General features: G+C 36.6%; 1 protein-coding gene and 1 pseudogene across 2 annotated transcripts in view; one reads left to right on the forward strand and one right to left on the reverse strand.

Moving 5' to 3' along the window:
- Positions 1 to 21129, reverse strand: part of NKAIN2 (sodium/potassium transporting ATPase interacting 2) — a 1047208-nt gene that overhangs the window by 889645 nt on the left and 136434 nt on the right. The gene's annotated exons all lie outside the window — the stretch shown is intronic.
- LOC136397071 (keratin, type I cytoskeletal 18 pseudogene) lies at positions 17804 to 20371 on the forward strand (annotated as a pseudogene).

Raw genomic sequence — 21129 nt, forward strand, 5'->3', positions numbered from 1 at the left:
TTAACCTATTATCAGAGCTATTGTTTGGAAATATCATCTCCCATTTAGTTGACTATTTGTTTTATTGTCAGTTTCTTCAGCTGTGCAGAAGCTTTTAAGTTTGATATAGTCCATTCATTTATTTTTGCCTTTACTTCCTTTTCCTTTTGGGTCAAAATCATAAATTGTTCTGTATGGCTAAGGTCCATGGACTTAGTACCTATATTTTCTTCTATGTAATTTATTGTTTCAGATATTATATTTAGGTCTTTGATCCATTTATAATTAATTTTTGGGCAGGGGGACAAACTGTAGTCAAGTTTCATTCTTTTGCATGTGGCTTTCCAATTTTCCCAGCACTATCTATTGAAGAGGCTTTCTTTTCTCCATTGTGTGTTTTTGGCTCCTTTGTTGATGATGATTTGTCCATATATATGTGGCTTTATTTCTGGATTCTTAAGTCTGTTCCATTGGTCTGTATGTCTGTTTTTCAGCCAATATCATGCTGTTTTGAATACATGCTCTATAGTATAAATTGAAGTCAGGTATATGATACCTCCAGCTTCATTCTTTTTCCTTACATTGCTTTGGCCATTCAGAGATTTTTATGGTTCCATACAAACCTGGTAATTTTTTGTTCTATTTCATTAAAAATGACATTGGGATTTTGATGGGGATTGCATTAAATTTGTATATTGCTTTGGGTAATATGGCCTTTTATTTATTTATTTATTTATTTATTTATTTATTTATTTATTTTTACATAGAGAGAAAGGGAGAAGGGCAGATAGGGACAGACAGACAGGAAGGGAGAGAGATGAGAAGCATCAATTCTTCATTGAAGCTCATTAGTTGTTCAATGATTGCTTTTTCATATGTGCTTTGACCAGGAAACTACAGTAGAGCGAGTGACCCCCTGCTCAGGCCAGTGACCTTGGGCTCAAGCTAGTGACCTTGGGCTTCAAGTCAGTGACCTTTGGCCTCAAGCCAGTGACCATGGGGTCATATCTATGATCCAACACTTAAGCCAGTGACTCCTCGCTCATTCTGGTGAGCCCGTGTTCAAGCCAGATGAGCCTGTGCTCAAGCCAGCAAATTTGGGGTTTCGAACCTGGGTCCTCTGTGTCCCAGTCCGATGCTCTATCCACTGTGCCAACACGTGGTCAGGCAATATGGCCATTTAGCTATGTTGATTCTTTCAATTCATGAACATGGACTATTTTTTTATTTCATTGTGTCTTTTTCAATTTCTTTCAATAATGTTCTGTAGTTTTCAGTATATAAGTCCTTCATATACTTTGTTAATATTATTCCTAGGTAATTTATTGTTTGTTGCAATTGTAAAAAAAAAAACTTATTTTTAAGTTCATTTTCCAATATTTTATCATTGGTGTATAGGAAAGCAGTAGACTTTTCTAGTATATTGATTACCATATTTCCCTATGTGTAAGATGCCCCTTTTTGGGAAAATTTTGGGGTCTAAAAACTGGGCGCATCTTATACAGTGGTTATAGAGGTTTTTTACTTTCAATTTCTGCTCTTCTTGTAAAGATAAGGAGTTGTAAAATTTTTATGATGAATAAAACTTAAATTCAATAACTTTATGTAATACATTTTTTTTCAAATTTCAGGCCCCAAAATTAAGGTGCATCTTATACATGGGAGCGTCTTATACATGGGGAAATACAGTATGTATCCTACAACTTTACTTTATTGGTTTATTTTTTTCTAATAGTCTTTTGGTGGAGTCTTTGGGGTTTTCCATATACAGGTTCATGTCATCTGCGAAGTAATAACTTTACTTCTTCTTTCCTTATATGAATGCCTTTTATTTCTTTCTCTTGCCTGATTTCTCTGGCTAAAACTTCCAGCACTGTGTTGAATAAGAGTGGAGAAAGTGGGCAACCTTCTCTTGTTCCTGATTTAGAGGAAAAGCCCTCATTTTTTCACCATTTAATATGATATTAGCTGATGGTGTGTCATATATGGCCTTTATCATGTTGAGGTACTTTCCTTCTATTCCAATTTTATTGAGTGTTTTTAACATAAAGGGATGTTGTATCTTATTAAATGCCATTTCTGCATCTACTGATAGGGTCATATAATTTTTGTTATTCGTTTTGTTGATGTGGTGTATTACACTGATTGATTCCCATATGCTGAAACTTCTTTGTGCTCTAGGAATGAATCCCACTTGACTGTGATGTCTTATTATTTTAATGTGTTGTTGTATTTGCTGGTATTTTGTTTATGATTTTTGCATCTGTATTCACTAAATATATTGGTCTATAGTTTTCTCTTTTTGTGTTGTTCTTCACAGCTTTTGGTATGAGGGTTATGTTGGCCTCATAAAATATATTAGAGAGTATTGCTTCTTCTTCTATTTTTTGGAAGACTTTGAGAAGGATGGGTACCAGATCTTCTTTTAGTGTTTGGAAGAATTCACTAGTGTAGCCATCTGGTCCAGGAGTTTGGTTATTGGGGAGGTTTTTGGTAGTTGTTTCTATTTCCTCCCTGATATGGATCTATTTAAGTTTTCCACTTCTTTGTGGCTCAGACTAGGAAGATTGTATAATTCTATAAATTTATCCATTTCCTCTAGATTGTTGAATTTGGTGGAATAAAATATTTAATAATATTCTACTATGATTCTTTGTATATCTATAATGTCTGTGGTCATTTCTCCTCTTCCATTTTGGATTTTGTTTATATGAGTCCTTCCTCTTTTTTCCTTAGTCTAACCCAATGGTAGTCAACCTGGTCCCTACTGCCCACTAGTGGGTGTACCAGCTTTCATGGTGGGTGGTAGCGGAGCAACCAAAGTATAAATAAAAAGATAGATTTAACTATAGTAAGTGGTTTTATAAAGATTTATTCTGCCAAACTTAGCGAAAATCTGACATAAAATACTTGGTAAGTAATTATTATTATATGCTTTAACTTGCTGTACCTCTGCTTTATAAATTTTATAAAGTAAAGTCACTTCCCTACTTTATAAATTACCATTACTGTGGAACCAGTGGGCGATTAGAAAATTTTACTTCTAACAGAGATACAAAAGTGGGTGGTAGGTATAAAAAGGTTGACTAACCCTGGTCTAGCCAGTGGTTTGTCAACTTTACTGATATTTTCAAAGACCAAGCTCTTTGTTGTTTTAATTTTTTCTGTTGTTTTTTTGTTCTCTATTTCATTTAGTTTTGCTCTAATTTTTATTCTTTCCTTTCTTCTGATGACTTTAGGTTGTTATTCTAGTTCCTTAAAGTATGATATTAGGTTGTTTACTTGGGATTTCTCTTGTTTCTTTTTTTTTTTTTAAAGATTTTTTTTTAATTATTTTAATTTATTTATTCATTTTAGAGGAGAGAGAGAGAGAGAGAGAGAGGGAGAGAAGGGGGAGGAGCAGGAAGCTTCAACTCCCACATGTGCCCCGACCGGGTAAGCCCAGGGCTTTGAACTGGCAACCTCAACATTTCCAGGTCAAGCGAGGCTTTATCCACTGCGCCACCACAGGTCAGGCTCTCTTGTTTCTTGATATAAGCTTGTAATGATATAAACTTCCCTCTTATTATGGCTTTCGCTGCATCCCAAAAATTTTGTTATGTCGTGTTGTAAATTTCATTTGTCTATACATATCTTTTGACTTCTTAATATATGTGCACTGAACCAGAGAGCACCAAAACATATAAGACATCTATTAACTGATCTAAAAATAGAAGCAGACAAAAACACAATCATATTTGGAGATTTCAACATACTATTGATGGCTTTAGATAGATCGTTCAAACAGAACCTCAATAAAGAATTATCAGCCTTAAACGACACTCTGGACCAAACTGACATAATAGACATGTATAGGACATTTCATCCCAAACGTCAGATTATACCTTCTTCTCTAGTGTGCATTCTCAAGGATAGACCATATGTTGAACAACAAAACTAACATCAACAAATTCAGAAAGACTGAAATTATACTAAGCATATTTTCTGACCATAAGGCTTTGAAATTAGAATTCAACTGTAAAAAGGAAGTAAAGAAACCCACAAAATGTAGAATTTAAACAACATACTTCTAAAAAATGACTGAGTCAAAGAAGAAATGAAAAAAGTAGAAATTCATTTCTAAAAAGTATGATGGTCCAATCAAATTTAGAAATAGAAACCAACTTATATATTAGAATATATTAGAGTTACTTATTCTAGAGACAATCTTAATTCTTAGACCTTATCCTGGCTACTTTAAAACTCAGTGGAAGACCAGGTTTCAGGACACACTGAATCTCATGATGAAATAAGAACATGAACATAAAAGGGTAATAACATGCTGTAGAATATTGCAAATTAAATAAATAGCATAGAAAGTACGGTCTATAAAAACTGAGATAAAGGAGGGTTCACCATGGGCTGGAGTAGTAGAAAAAGTTTAAAGAGAAGTTAGACTTGATCTGAGTTTGAGAAAAAGGATGACAGAATTCCCAAGAGCAGAATGAGTACTGGAATTAGAGATAATGATGTGAACTGTACAGGGAAAACAAAACAGGAAATATAACCAAAAACATCAAATAGTCATACTGGGTCACACACAAAAACTCAAAGTAAGGAACAGTGTTATAAAATTAGCAAGTCATTAACAAATTGATTATAAAGATTTTCCAATGCTAGCCTAAGGAAATATGTACTGTTACAGAAACTCACAAAATCACTAATGGAGTTGCTGTTTTTGTCATTGTGGTAACTGCTAGTTTCAAATACACATGTCTAGGAACCACTCTAGAGATGCTGATTCACAGATGTTGGGATTTGTGACGATTAGCATAGGTTTTACTGGTCATTATTGTACAGTGACTTATTTATTTATTTATTTATTTATTTATTTACTTATCTTCTTTTCCAAGTGAGAGGAATGGAGATAGAGAGTCAGACTTCTGCATATGCCCCTACTGGGATTCACTTGGCAACCACCATCAGTCTCATGAGGCCCTACGGTAATAAGGGCCACAAACTTAGTTGAATATTCTGCTACAGCCATCATAAAATTCTTAATAATTTTATTATTAATGTTTTGTCACCCATCAGTCTTTGTCACTCCATTTATATAAGGTCTACCGGAAAGTTCTGTCCGTTTCTATCACAACTAGTTTCGACACGTAAGCACATGTTTATTTGCACATGTGTGTCTCTCTATATTTATCACTTAATGTATACATACTGATGTAGCAACTTAACTAAAACAAAGTTGATTCACGTTAGTCTTATGTGTGAAGTGATAGTGTACCCATGGCTTCTGATAAAGTTCATTTACACCACTGTATTGTATACGAATTTCAACAAGGAAGAAATGCTACAGAAGCATGTAGAAATTTATTGAAAGTGTTTGGTGAAGGTACAGTTTCTGATAGGACATGCAGAAGATGGTTCGAAAAATTCAAAACAGGTGATTTTGACCTTTCTGATAAGCCACGTTCTGGGCAACCATCTTTGATTGATGACGATGTTGTTAAGACCATGTTGGAGCAAGACCCTTTTCTGACAACATCGGAGATCACAGAAAGGCTTAACTCAGCTCAGCAAACCATTTCGGACCATATTCAGAAGATAGGAGTGGTGTAGAAATATATTATTTAATAAAGTTTATTGACGGTAAGAAAAATTTGTATTTTGTTTTATTCCAAAAACGGACAGAACTTTCCAGTAGACCTTATATATAGTATTCACAATGGCCCATTAACACAGAATAACAGTAGACCCAAAATGTGTGTGTGTGTGTGTGTGTGTGTGTGTGTGTGTGTGTGTGCGCACACGCGCACATGCACATGTAGGGGGGGAATTCAGTAAGACTCAACGTGAACACAAGGTAAGCTTACTATATCTATTCTGAGTAAGTGGGAGTGCTGACAGCCCCAAAGAGGTCATGCTTTCTCCTCAAACCAAATTTGCACTGAAGGCAGAAAGAAAGCAATCACATTTTAAGCAACAGAAGTGATCAAGGCAAGGTACCCTGTTATATCCTTTCTTTCTCACACTGCTTCTCTATATTAACCAACCATTTGCATTCTTAATGATGACATAGAAGGAAAGAAAAAAATGGGCCATTGTCGTTTCTTTTACTTTCAGTTCTCTCTTCTTCATTTGTAAGCCGAAAGACAGTATAACTAACATATGTATGTATCAAAAAGTTAAATAAAGCATTTCTGTTGGTTTTGTACATTTCCATGGTTCTGGTAAGAAAGAAATACATAAATATGCATGGTCAACTACAAAATACAAACTGTGTAACATCACTGTTTCTGCACATAAATGAAATTATATTTGTATTTAAAAATACATTTAAAATGTCACTGTTACCCTGGCCGGTTGGCTCACTGGTAAAGTGTTGGTCTGGCATGCAGATGTCCCAGATTTGATTCCCAGTCAGGGCACAGGCACACAGGAGAAGCAACCATGTGCTTCTTCACCCCTCTCCCTTATCTCTCTCTGTTTCTCTGTCTTCCTCTTCCACAGCCATGGCTCCATTGATCCCAGCACATCAGCCCCGGGCTCTGAGGATAGCACTGTGGAGCCTCTGCTTCAGGTGCTAAAAATAGCTCAGTCCTGAGCATGGCTCCAGATGGGCATAGTATCAGCCCCAGATGGTGGTTGCCAAGTGAATCCCAGTAGGGCATATGCAGAAGTCTGACTCTCTATCTCCATTCCTCTCACTTGGAAAAAAAGATAAGTAAATAAATAAATAAGTCACTGTACAATAATGAACAGTAAAACCTACACTAATAATTTAAATTCTCAATTTTTCTTTATTAAGCACAACCTTAAATATAAATTTAAAAAGATATAGCAAGTTGAGACACCTTGGAAGAATACAAAATTTATAGTTTATTTTCCTTAATGGCACTTAAAAATTTTTTTTGAACAAGGGGCTCCACATTTTCATTTTACACTAGGTCCTTCAACTAATTAAATTGGACCTGTACAAATAATAGTATGATCAAGGCTGCTGGTGTAAGCAATAGAGAGAGAGTAAAGAGTTTTGAAGAAGAAGGTACATATTTCATGAGGTTTAATCTGTCGAGTCTGGATTGAAATGAGAGAAATGCAAGTAAATCCACCTGAGATACTTATAGCAAAATAGTGAGGAATAAAGACCTATATACTAAAGTAAGTGCAAAGGAAAGAGAAATGAAAAAAGTAATTAAAGGAAAGCGGAATCTAAATAAAGCACTAGTGACTCTAAATGGCAGGAAAAGGAAAGGGAGAAATAAATAATTATCTTGAAATGGTGTTACCTTGGTGACTGGTTAACAGCAGTGTTATCAAAAGAAATAAAGAATCAAAAGTCTCCACTTTATATGTACTTTTAAATGGAAGAGAGGCATTGGAAAGTAATTGTCCAATGCCCTGTTGGATATTGCACTTGAACTAAAGGGAAATGATGAACTACTGTGATGAACAGAAAGGTTCTCTATGGAATTACATAAAACCATTAAAGAAAGATTGTAGATGGAAAAGGGAAGCCACAAATGCCAAAGTCTTACATGATACCAATGCTTAGGAAGTAAGAGGAAAAGAGCAACATGTACTTGAGACACAAATAGAACAGCCAAAGGTGTCAGGATTGCTAAGAGAGCAACTCTCAGGAAAACCACTCTAGAAGATGATGTATTTAAGAAGAAAAGAGTAGAACAGTGTTGTATGTCATAGAGCAAAGAGAGTGAGATATGATAAAAGTGTTTTGAATTTATAAGTACATATTCATTACTGGCCTTGGAGGAAGCGCTTTCAAGAGAGTAGCTTTTCAAAAACTGTCAGATTAGATAGTTTAAAGATTGAGTGGGCGGTGATAAAATTCAGGTTGCAGTTGCACTGCTCAATTTAAAAAAGAATGTATTAAAGTATACTCGATAATATTATATCAGTAAAGGTGTACACCATACTTGTTCTACATTTATATATCTTAGGATGTGTTCACCATGGTAAGTCTAGTAACCATCTGTTACTATACAGAATTATTACATTATTATTGACTATATCCCTTATTGTACATTATATCCCCATACCTTATTTATTTTATAACTCAAAGTTTGAACCTCTTATTCCCCTTGACCATTTTCCCCCATCACACACTCCACCTTCATTCTGGCAATCATCAGTTTATTCTCTGTATTTATAAGTCTATTTATGTTTTGTTGGTTCACTTGGTTGTTTGTTTTTTTAGATTTCACAAATATAGTATTTGTCTTTGTCTGACTTAATTCAGTTCACTTAGCATAATAGCTCCAGCCATGTTTTCACAAATGGCAAGACTTCATTCTTTTCCATTGCTAAATAATATTTTGTTGTCTACATATAATGCATCTTCTTCATCCTTCCTTTAGCAATGAACACCTTGGTTGCTTCCCTATCTTGGCTGTTTTTTTTTCCTATCCATTTAAATATTTGTTGTTTTTCTTTTATTTATTTATTTATTTTAAATTAATTTTAATGGGGTGACATTGATAAGTTAGGGTACATATGTTCAGAGAAAACATCTCTAGGTTGTTTTGACATTTGATTATGCTGCATTCCCATCTCCCAAAGTCCAATTGTCTTCCATCACCTTCTAACTGGTTTTCTTTGTGCCCCTCCTCTCCCCCAATCCCCTCCCTTTCCTCACCCCAACCCCATATCTTGGCTATTTTAAATGAATAAATATATGGGAGCATATATATTTTGCATTAGTGTTTTTGTTTTCTTTGGATAAATGCCCAGAAATGGAATAATTATGTTATATGGTAGTTCTTTTTTTTCCTTTTTATTGAATTTATTGCAGTGATTGTTGAACAAAATTATATAGGTTTCAGCTGCACAATTCTACAAAACATCATCTATACATGTATTGTGTGTTCACTGCCCCAAGTCAAGCCTCCATCCATCACCATTTATGCCCCTACCAGCTTACTCTTCCTCTCAAATCCCCACCCCAGCAATCATCCCACTGTTGTCCATGTTCATGAGATTTCATCTGTTTTTGCTCAATCCCTCACACTCCCCAAGTCCTCCACTGACAACTACCAGCCTGCTCTCTATCTATGAGTCTGTTTCTATTTTGCTTGTTGATTCATTTTATTCATTAGATGCCATATAGAGAAATTATAATTTTATAGAAACTTACATTCTGTTTACCATAGTGACTACATGAATTCACAATACCACCAACAGTGCTTGACAGTTTCCATTTCTCTGCATTTTCATCAAGACTTATTTTTTTACTTTGAGTTTTCATCAAAAACAGATGTTGAATTTTGTCAGATGTTTTTCTATATCTATTGAGATGATCATATGATTTTAATCCTTATCTTTGTTAATGTGATGTATCATGTTAATTAATTTTTGGATGTTGAGTCATTCTTGCATCTCTGGAATATAAATCCCTTTTGCTTGTGATTTTTGACTCTTTTAATGCATTGTTGAATTCAGTTTGCTAATATTTTGTTGAGAATTTTTGTATTTATGTTTATTTGGGATATTGACCTGTAATTTCTTCCTATTTTTTGTTTTTGTACTGTCTTTGGCTTTTGTATAAGGGTAATGCTGACTTCATAGAATGACTTAGGAACCATTCCTTTTTCTTGAATATTTCAGAATAGTTTGAGAGGGATAGGCATCAAATCTTCTTTAAATATTTGGCAGAATTCACCTGTGAAGACATCTGGTCCTGGACTTTTGTTAATTGGGAGGGTTTTTTTTATTACTGATTCCATTTTGTTACTAAAATTCAGTCTGTTCAGATTTTCCCTTTTTTCAGGGTTCAATCTTGGAAGATTTTAAGTCTCCAGAAATATATCCATTTCTTCTAGGCTGTCCAATTTACTCACATATAATTGTTCTTAGAGTTCCTTTATAATCTTTTCTATATTTATGGTGTTGGTTGCTTACAACTTATTTCATTTCTGATTTTCTTTATTTGGGCCCTTTCTCTTTTGTTCTTAATGAGTCTGGCTAAAGGTTTATCAGTTATACCTTTCCAAAGAACTGATCTTCTCTATTGCTTTTTTAAAGTTTCTATTTTTACTTCTACTTTGATCTTCATTATTTCTTTCCTTCTATTAACTTTGGGTTTTTAGTTCTTACTTCCCTAGTTCCTTTACGTGTCAGGTTACAGTGATAATTTGGGATTTTTCTTGTTTCTTCAGGAAGGTCTGACTAGCTACAAATTTCTCTCTTAGAACTGTTTTTGTTGTATCCATAGACTTTGGATAAAGTGTTTTCATTTTTATTACCGCAATATATATTTTGATTTTCTCGATAAATTTTTCTTTAACCCTATATTTTTACTCTCTCCTCCACATTTTGTTACTGATGTAAAATGTTGGTTTTGCTATATTTGTCTTTTAACTAGATTTTTAAGTGGCTGCTCTGCTTCTTTTACTATGTAATTGACTTTAATCATGATACTTTTTTCTTCATATATTATTTTATTTCTGTTTATGGCCTTTTTATTCTTTTCCACTTGAAGAAGACCCTTTAAATTTTCTTGTAAAGCCACATTAGTGGTGATGAACACTTTTAGTTTTTGCTTGTCTTGGAAAGCCTTTATCTCTGCTTCAACTCTGAATGATGACCTTGCCAGGCAGGTTCTTCTAGCTGTGTATTCCTTTCTTTCAGTATTTTAAATATATAGTACCACTTCCTTCTGCCCTAGAAAGTTTCTGCTGAGAAATCAACTGATAGCCTTACAAGGTTTCCCATCTACATGAGTAGTTGTTTTCCGCATCTTACCTTCAAGATTCTCTCTTTATCTTTAAGTTTTGCCATTGTATTTACAATATGTCTTGGTTAGGGTCTCTTTGGGTTCATTTTGTTTTGAACTCTCTGCGCTTCCTGGAAATGGATATCTGTACTTTACCTAGACAAAATAAGTTTTTATCTATTATTTCTTCAATAAATTTTTTTCTCCTCCTTTTTCTCCTTCTACTCTCTTTGAGGTCCCTAAAATGCAAATGTTTGTGGGTTTTTTGTTGTCCTCAAGTTCTCTTAAACTACACTTGATTTTCTTTTAATTCTCTTGTTCCTCTTGATGTTCTGTTTGGGTAATATCCACTATTCTGTCTCCCAGGTCACTAATCATTTCTTCTGTACTATTTAATCTATTATTGATACCCTCTAGTGTATTTTTTTCACTGTAGTTATTGTATTCTTCAGCTCTGGAAGGCAGCTATGCTTACCACTATACCACCAGCACCTCACATATTCTACAGCTCTGATTGATTTGTTACTACATTTTCTAAATCTCTGTTGTGACATTATCACTGAGTTCCTCTCTTCTTCCAAATTTGTGGATCACACTCACTACCCTTACTTTGAATTCATTATCAGGCAAATTCCTTATTTCCATTTTATTAGGGTTTTTTTTGTTTGCTTGTTTGTTTTTGTATTTTTCTGAAGCTGGAACAGGGAGGCAGTCAGACAGACTCCCGCATGCTCCCAACCAGGATCCACCCAGCATGCCCACCAGGGAGCAATGCTCTGCCCATCTGGGGCGTAGCTCTGTTGCAACCAGAGCCATTCTAGCGCCTGAGCAGAGGCCATGGAGCCATCCTCAGCGCCCGGGCCAATTTGCTCCAATGGAGCCTTGGCTGCAGCAGGGGAAGAGAGAGACAGAAAGGAAGGAGAGGGGGACAGGTGGAGAAGCAGGTGGGCACTTCTCCTGTGTGCCCTGGCCAGGAATTGAACCTGGGAGTCCTGCAAACCAGGCCGACGCTCTACCACTGAGCCAACCGGCCAGGGCCAGGGTGTCTTTTAAATAGTGTTTTATCACTGTGCCCCAGAGCAAGTAAGTGTACTTTATGAGGCTCAATCACATCCATACCTACTGCAGGGTTCCCACTGTTGCTACATTTCTAAATCTCCTACCCTTCTCTTTGTGATTCATCTCTCAATCATTATACAAGAAATGTTCAAACATCTCTTCATTGTTCTTCAACTAAGGAGTTGTTCTACATGCCATGTATATTCACTGTGTTCATGACAAAAGTGAGTTCAGAATCTACCTACACCATCATCATTGATCCTCCCCTTTACTACTCATTCTTAATATGTGTTTTGTAAGAATAAAGTTAAATAGAAGAGAGTTGAGCAGGGTTATTAGAATCACGTGAAAAAAACTGTCAAGGTAAATGAAGAATTATATTAAATATGTATTAATGGTAATGTTTTTATCATTAACTTAATGTCTCCCTCCTATTTTTACAGACCACCTACAGCTCTTTCATAATCAAGGGTAAGATGGATGAATATAAAAAAGGTATAAAAAATATGATTAAGCATGAACAAATGTGTCTCTTATTTATCCAACAATACGTATCTGCTATAAGCAAGGTACCATGTGGGAAAACAAGAATGAAACTATGTGGGCTGCCCTCAGAAAGCTTATAGGAGGGGATATATTTACAATTCTATTGTTAACTAAATATGAAAGCAGAATCCAGTAAAATTCATAATAAAATGAAGAAATAAATAAACCAAATTATTTTTTAATCCCAACATGTCATATATAATAAATATGTAAGTGGAGAGTGAGAACTAGAAAAATCTGTAAAGGTAATTCAAGGATGGTGTTACAATGGACATTAAAGACTAAGAATTAGAATATTAACACCTCTTCTTCAAAGATCAGCAGGAAAGAGAAAATAATATGTGAAACTACTGAGCTACGTATATGACAAGCTGCTATATTAAGCTGTTATTATATGAGAGAACTCAGGTCAGAAAGAATTTTTATGGTGTCAGTGAGTTAAGAGGTAGCCTCACCTGATGAGAGAAGAGGTATAAACATCTGTGAGAGCCTCTATAAAGAAAAGATCAGCAGGACTTCTAACTGACCCTATACTCACACTGCCTAGAACACCTGAACCTCTTCTCTCAGACAAAACAGACATAGTTATTTTTAAAGCTTGTTTTCCTCTTGAAATCACCTAAGATTTCAACTGTACACAGAAATCATCCTCCTTCCTGAATTACTACTATCCTCACAGGTTGTTCCACGTGTTACTGTACACTCTTCTACTAAGTTCTCTTGCATGTGTGTATGTGTGTGTGTGTGTTTTTAGTGTTATCTATGTTTGACTACAGCTTAAGAAATACAGAGAGACTTATCTTATTCTTAATCTGTGTCCTTCCAAGTGTCTGCAGAGTAGTAGTCTTACAATAAATATTTCCTAATTGACTAAAGGTGGATGGGAAGTGTTACAAACACAAAGAAAAAAAAAATTCTCTCCTTAATTACTCTAGGGCATTGAATATACTAAATTATGTATCAAATACATGGCTTATAGTAAACAAGATATGACAGAAGCAATGTTTGCAGAATTTAAATTACAGATGTCAAAATTAAAAGTCATTTTTCACCTCACTAACTCTTAAGAATTTAAAGAATATTTTTCTTCAAGATATAATCTAGATTACAGGAGCAGAGATAGGTCTAATCACTGAGTATACAGTATAATGAAAAATTACTTTTTAAGCTTGTTTTCCTCTTGAAATCACTTAAGATTGCAACTGTACACAGAAATCATCCTCCTTCCTGAATTACTACTATCCTTACAGGTTGTTCCACATGTTACTGTAAATTAATTAGTACACATTCTATCCCCCATTCTACCTTGAGAACTAAGGACAAAATTGAAGAATGCACATTAAATAATTATGTAATCTGAATAATATAAACCAAAATATACTCTGGATAAATCTACACTTAAAACGTTATGAATAAAATAATTATATAAATAATTTTGGCCAAAAGTTGACTTTTCTAACTTTTCTTTTTTTTTTTTTTTTTTTGTATTTTTCTGAAGTTGGAAACGGGGAGGCAGTCAGACAGACTCCCGCATGTGCCCGACTGGGATCCACCCGGAATGCCCACCAGGGGGTGATGCTCTGCTCATCTGGGGCATTGCTCTGTCCCCAGCATGCCCACCAGGAGGTGATGATCTGCTCGTCTAGGGCGTTGCTCTGTCTCAACCAGAGCCATTCTAGTGCCTGAGGCAGAGGCCTCAGTGCCCGGGCCAACTTTGCTCCAATGGAGCCTTAGCTGCAGGAGGGGAAGAGAGAGACAGAGAGGAAAGGGGGGGGAGGAGTGGAGAAGCAAATGGGCGCTTCTCCTGTGTGCCCTGGCCGGGAATCGAACCCGAGACTCCTTCACGCCAGGCCGACGCTCTACCACTGAGCCAACCAGCCAGGGCCTCAAAAGTTGACTTTTCTAAAGTATCCTATCACTGAGAATTTTTTTTAATTAGTAAAATTATTTCAATTTGCATTTTATTTTAAAATATGAGATGGTACTTGGAAAATAATTTACTATGTTGACTGTCACCATTATCCAGACTCATGACAATTACTTCACTTTCATTTGAATTTTGGAGAGTTTGTACATAGATGTTGGTTGTACTGAATGAAGCTGTTGAGGTTTAAGATTCCTATACATAATAGATTTTAAATATATAATACAATTTCCCACCATCATTTGTAAATTAAGAGTGACAAAGATCTATATAATGCGTGTTCTACCTGCTACAATGAGGGACATACACATCTTTCACTATGCCAAATAGGAAGTTTATTTGATCTGCAATATAATCTAAGTAACAGCAGTGAACATAAATACTTAATAATGAATTTATTTTTTTAGGCTGTCTATAATCAAAGTGTCTCAGAACTCTTACTTGAACACAGCAAAAAGCATGAACACATAGCAAATAGTTGAAATTTTCTTCCTTTAACTTGACCTGAGATAATGCATGAAGCAGTCTCAAAAAAGATACAAAATAGAGGCCTTTCATTTCTAATTTCTGTATAAAATGCCAGAGCTGGAATGACAACAGGGGACCACATATCAATCTTCTTTATCCTCTGCAAGAGAAGGGAAGCTCAGAGGGACTTCCCAGCACACCCATTCAAAAAGCCATGGTAACAAATTACATCTGACCCATTCTGGATCGTTTTTCACTCTAGAATATCAGTTGTTCAATCATTCATTTTCCAGCATTTTTGCTGAAGTATAAAACACAGTTCAATGAATTACCACAAAGTGAACAGGCAACCAACTTCTTGATCAGAATATATAACATTGCAGTAAATCAGAATCATATCTTCATGTTCCTTTTTAGTCAATACCCTCTCTTTTATCTTCCAAAGAAACTATTACCCTAATTCTAACAGTGTGGTTTCTACTGTTTTATACTTTTATACTGATAGGATCATACAGTATAGGCTTTTTTAAATTTCTGGATTGTTTGTTTTTGAAAGTCATCCAAATTATTGCATATCTGTAGTTTATACATTTCCTTTTTGTATGAAATTCTGTTGTATAAATACACTACAATATCTTTATCCATTATAATATTGATAGATATTTGGACTTTATTCCCATTTTTCAGCTATAGAAACAATGTTGCTATGGACATCTTTGTTCGTGTCTCTTAGCATACATTTTAAAGCATTTATAGAGGAAATATGATTGGAAATGAAATTACTGGGTCATACAGTCAACTACGTTCTACTGTAATAAACATTACCAAACTATTTTACACATTGGTTGTACCAATTCACTTTCCCACCATTAGTATTTAAGAGTATATTCTTGTATCTTTAAAGAAGCATTTATTGCATATCTACTACATTCCAGAAACCACTGTAATGTCTGAGTTTGTATATATGACTGAGGGACAGAATCCTTTCTTGAAGACTTTTAGTCAAATAAAGCTAACAGATTTATTTTTAAAATGCAAAAAAGTCAATCTAAAGACAATATAAAATATCTGTGCAATCTTAATCTCGCTTCTTCCTTCATGACATGCATGTGATCAGCATTCATCCTCATTGTAAATGACTATTAAGAGAAATCAAAAATAGTAAGAAGTGAGTGTTAAACCTGCACACAGAATTAAGAAAATTCTCATAAAAGTAACAATACTGAGATTGGCCTTTTTTATGTTTTTTAATTTTTCATTTCTTTTTTTTTTAGCAAGAAAGTGAGCAAAAGAGTGAATAAGAGGGATATACAGACAGAAAAGGAGAGAGATGAGAAGCATCAATTCTTCATTCTGGCACGTTAGTTATTCATTGATTGCTTTCTCATATGTGCCTTGACTAGAGGACTCCAGCTGAGCCATGACCCACTGCTCAATCCAGCAACCTTGGGCTTCAAGCCAGCGACCTTTGGGCTCAAGCCAGCGACCATGGGGTAATCCCAGGCTCAAGCTCAAGGTGGGTGAATCCATGCTCAATGCGGGGACCTTGGAGTCTAGAACTTGGGTCCTCAGATCCCATGCCGACGTTCAATCTACTGTACCACTGCCTAGTCAGGCTGAGACTGGCCATTAAAGGTGGTTTTCTGCCAGGGATACCATGGAGGAAATAAGCTTCCCAGGAGAGGAAATTTTGTGAGTGAAATCATCAAAGAATTTATGAGTATGTTATTTAGAAAACTGGGATGGGGTGGGAAGGAGGATCAAGTGTAGATCATAAACAATAAGAATGAACTATTCCATAATTAAAGGTAAAACCACAGAGTGTCTTAAGTGTTCTACTAAGGATTTTGGATTTTATTTCATAAACAATAAGAAATCATCAAAGAGCTTTTAGCAAAGGAGTAAAATTATCATTCTTGAATTTCAGAAAACTCATTATGGTTTCCAAGGATGGATTAGAGGGACATAGTATTAAAAGCCCAACATTATTTACAGATCTACTATAACAGTCAAAGAGCAAGATGATGATGATGACTTATACTGCAATCCTCTGCAATCTTTGCAGAAAACAAGAAAGAAAAAGAGTAAACATGATGTCAACACGATGAGACAGAGTCAACAAGATGTGCCATGGATTAGATGTGCATATGAGAAATAAAGAAGTATTCAGAAACTTTTATTTTGTTAAGTACGTGAAGATTGATACTGCTTGTCAAGATGAAGTAGATCATCAGATAGGAATATTTAGAAGAAAAAATATTTCCATTTTGGAGCAATCTAGTGGTAATACTACAGCTTTTATATAGCTATGCACTGTGTCAGAAATCACAAGTTTTTTCAATACCAACCATCACATTTTTTTTTTAGTTATGGAATGTACAAAGTTTTAGCTGGGTTCATTGGCTTGGAATTAAAAATTACATTTCCCAGCCTTCCTTGCAGGTAGGTGTGGCCATATGATTAAGTTCTCAACACTGGGTTGGACAGAAGTTACTCTGCAAGTTACAGGTCACGGTCTTTCTTGGTAACAACGGTTGGGCTTCTAATTCCTCTCCCCCTCTCACTGGCTGAAAAGAGAATTGTTTATTATATATTTACTGTAGATTGTTTTAGAATTTTACTCTAGAAAAAAAGTATCTATCTTGCTAAACCATGTTCTGTTTGGATTTGTTAAAATAATTTAAATAATATCCTAATGTGCTTGCTTCGGCAACATACTAAATGACTTCCTAACAAGCAGAAGCTAGAGATGGAGATATCTCAAATAGTTCAGGGGCCCAGAGGCAACATTATTGTTTCTATTCTCATGGAACTAGGGGTGATTCCTAATATTGAAATACATGATAAGCATATCTACAAAATATATTTGCTATTCTTGGAGTAAGTTTCCCTGACTAACATGAAGCTTTCTGATTATCTCAAAAAGATTTGAAATTCCTAGAGACAAAAAGAATATTTCTATGAAAAAAAAATCATGAAATAATGTTTAGGGACCTCAGACTACAAAGAACTTACTGGCTAAAATAAGAAGAGTTTTTATCACTTCCAAATAATCATTCCAAGTTAGAGAGTCAATGTTGGTAGAGGCAGCTGAGTCCCATGAAAGCATGGAGGTAGGAACTGTAGGTCCCTTCCATTGTCATCTTCTCCACGGTCAAACTGGTTGCCTCAGAATCTAGCCGGAAGAAAGGGGAAGGGAAAAAGAGAATGTATCCACTGTCCTATAGCAAAAACCCAGCGGTGTTACATATCACTTTTGTTCTATTTCATTACTGGAGAATTTAATTGTATTGTCACATTTTAACTGCAAAAATGCTGCAAGTCTTGCCTTGTGTCCAGGAAGAATAGACTGGATTCTTCCATATTAGGATAAATGAGAGATCAAAGAGAAGGGGGAGGAAATGAACACCAAAAATGAATTTGGGTCAAAACAAACATTTTTTTTTTTTTTTTGTATTTTTCTGAAGCTGGAAACAGGGAGAGACAGTCAGACAGACTCTCGCATGCGCCCGACCAGGATCCACCCGGCACGCCCACCAGGGGCGATGCTCTGCCCCTCCGGGGCGTAGCTCTGCCGAGACCAGAGCCACTCTAGCGCCTGGGGCAGAGGCCACAGAGCCATCCCCAGCGCCCGGGCCATCTTTGCTCCAATGGAGCCTTGGCTGCGGGAGGGGAAGAGAGAGACAGAGAGGAAGGAGGGGGGGTGGAGAAGCAAATGGGCGCTTCTCCTATGTGCCCTGGCCGGGAATCGAACCCGGGTCCCCCGCACTCCAGGCCGACGCTCTACCGCTGAGCCAACCGGCCAGGGCCTCAAAACAAACATTTTAAGCAACAAGGTAATAACGGATCGGATAGCATGTCCAAAGGTTGACTGGAGATAAACTGGTGGTCAGGAAAACTTTTCGGTGGCCACTATTTTAATTAAGGAAAGCATTTTCATAGACTGAAGAAAAGAAGTGTCCTTGAAAATAAAGATGAGGACTAAAATATGAACAATATCTTTAAAGAGAATGTAAAAAGATTGTTGATGCAGGAGAGGGGGAAAGGGAAGCGGTGAAATTTCCCCAAGGCTTGAACTTAAAAAACCAAGTACAAAACTACAGCAGAAATTAGGGGAAGGGAAGAGAGAGCCAGGTTTAAGACAGGCTGTATAAAGATAATTGTGGATCATTTAAATAGAACTGTTCCTAAGAGTGCTGTAAATATATTCCTGGATATCCATAAAGGAGTGAGTATTTCACATAGCTGTAGCTACAACCATGAGCAGAATAGAGCAGGAAGTAAAGAGAAGGGAAAAAAAAGAATCAGTGAACAAAACTAAGAAATCAGTTGGAAAGTTCTTAGGAGAATAAGAAATGCCATGAATAGAAAAAAGTCCACTGACTGCTGCTAGAACCTGACTCAGAATCTCGCCTTCCTTCCTGAACAACATGAACTTAGCATCTACTCCAGCTTCTCCACAAACCACCAGACCCTAGGCCCAGCCGGCCTGCAGAACAACCAGCATCTGTGCAGGTGCTAGAGACCCAAGCTCCAGAACTCCATGCCCCAGTCCACCAGTGTGCAGGGCATCCAGGGGCCTGGCTGCAGGGATGGCTGGGGCACTGGGGAGCACAGGGGCATCCAGAGTGGGAAGGAGACTATGCAATGCTTGAATGACCTCCTGGCCTCCTTACTGGAGATTGTGAGAAACCTGGAGGCCGATAATCAAAGACTGGACACCAAAATCATAGAACAAACACCTGGAAGAGAGGGGACCCCAGGTCAATGACTGGGGGCATTATTTCAAGACCATTGAGAACTTGAGGGCTCAGATCTTTGCAAGTGGCATGGACAATGCCCGCATCATTCTGCAGATTCACAGTGCCTGTCTTGCTGCTGATGACCTTAGTGTCAAGTAAAAGATGAAGCTGGGCGTGCACTAATCGGTGGAGTATGACATCAATGGGCTCCAAAGGGACACTGATGACATGAATCTCACGCAGGTACAGCTGGAGACAGAGATCAAAAAGAAGCTGCTCTTCATTGAGGAGAAACACAAAGAGGAAGAAAATGCTCTACAGAACCAGATTGCCAACTCTGGGTTGACTATGGGCTTAGATGCCCCCAAATCTCAGGACCTCAGCGAGATCACGGTGGACATCGAGGCCCAGTACCATGAGCTGCCTCGGAAGAACCAAGAGGATCTAGACAAGTACTGATCCCAGCAGACTGAAAAGAGCACCATGTGGTCCCCTTGCAGACCGCTGAGATGGGAGCTGCTGAGATGAGACTTACAGCTGAGACATAAGGTTTAGTCCTTAGAGAACAGCCTGGACTCCCAAAGAAATCTGCAGGCCAGTTTGGAGAACAGCCTGAGAGAGGTGGAGACACGCTATGCCATGCAGATGGAGCAACTCACGGGGATCCTGCTGCCCCTGGAGTCAGAGGTGGTCCAGACTTGAGCAGAGGGGAACTGCCAAGCCCAGGAGTACAAGGCCTTGCTGAACATCAAGGTCAATTTAGAGGCTGAGATCACCACCTACCTCCGCCTGCTGAAGGAATGGGAGGACTACAGTCTTGGTGAAGCCCTGGGCAACAGCAACTCCAACCACAAGACCACCACCTACAGGACTGTGACTGTGGACAGCAAAGTGATGTCTGAGGTCAACAACACCAAAGTTCTGAGGCATTAAAGGCAGCCGAAGCAGGGCCCCCTTGAGGGGACAGGAGGCCAATAAAAAGTTCAGAGGTCATTAAAAAATAGAAAGAAAAGAAAGAAGTTCATTATATGTGTCCACTAAATCCTCATTAATGCAGTCAGAAAAATGACTTCAGAACTATTTCATATGCAAACCCAACCAAAACAACAAACACCAATTTGGATTTTAGCTTAATGATTTTTTTTTTTAATTTACAGAAAAAACAAACAAACTTGCAGCATAATATATAACAAAACAGGGAGGTTGTGTGGCTTGTACAAGAATGTTTCTTTCACACTGCTCTGAAAAGAACCCAAATCCCCTTCAAAATCAGTCAGAGTCTATTCATAAGCAGGTTTGAACAGATACCCAGGAGGCAAGTGCAAATTGAAAACAGTTCTAGTCAAATCCACTTTGCTGTGTAGCTTTTGAAAGCTTTTAAAATATTGCTAGTGTTTCTGGATCTAGTGTCTTTTAATTTGGGTCTTGATCCTGAGCTACTATTCTTCAATACAGATTATTTATAACAGAGTGTTTATATCCAAAATTTGTGTTATCCAACCACCTTATTTCTTCTGCAGTGCAAACACTTTACTATTAAAAAATATATACTATACTTATACTTATAAGGAAAGTTAATACTTTAAATAAACACACTCATTGTAGCACTTATAATAAAAATTATGGTCATGTAGAAAAGTAATTAGAAAGTCAGAAAATTCCATACTTAAAGGAACATACTTTAATATATT

The sequence above is a fragment of the Saccopteryx leptura genome, chromosome 3 (assembly GCF_036850995.1).
Source record: "Saccopteryx leptura isolate mSacLep1 chromosome 3, mSacLep1_pri_phased_curated, whole genome shotgun sequence".
NCBI lineage: Eukaryota > Metazoa > Chordata > Mammalia > Chiroptera > Emballonuridae > Saccopteryx > Saccopteryx leptura.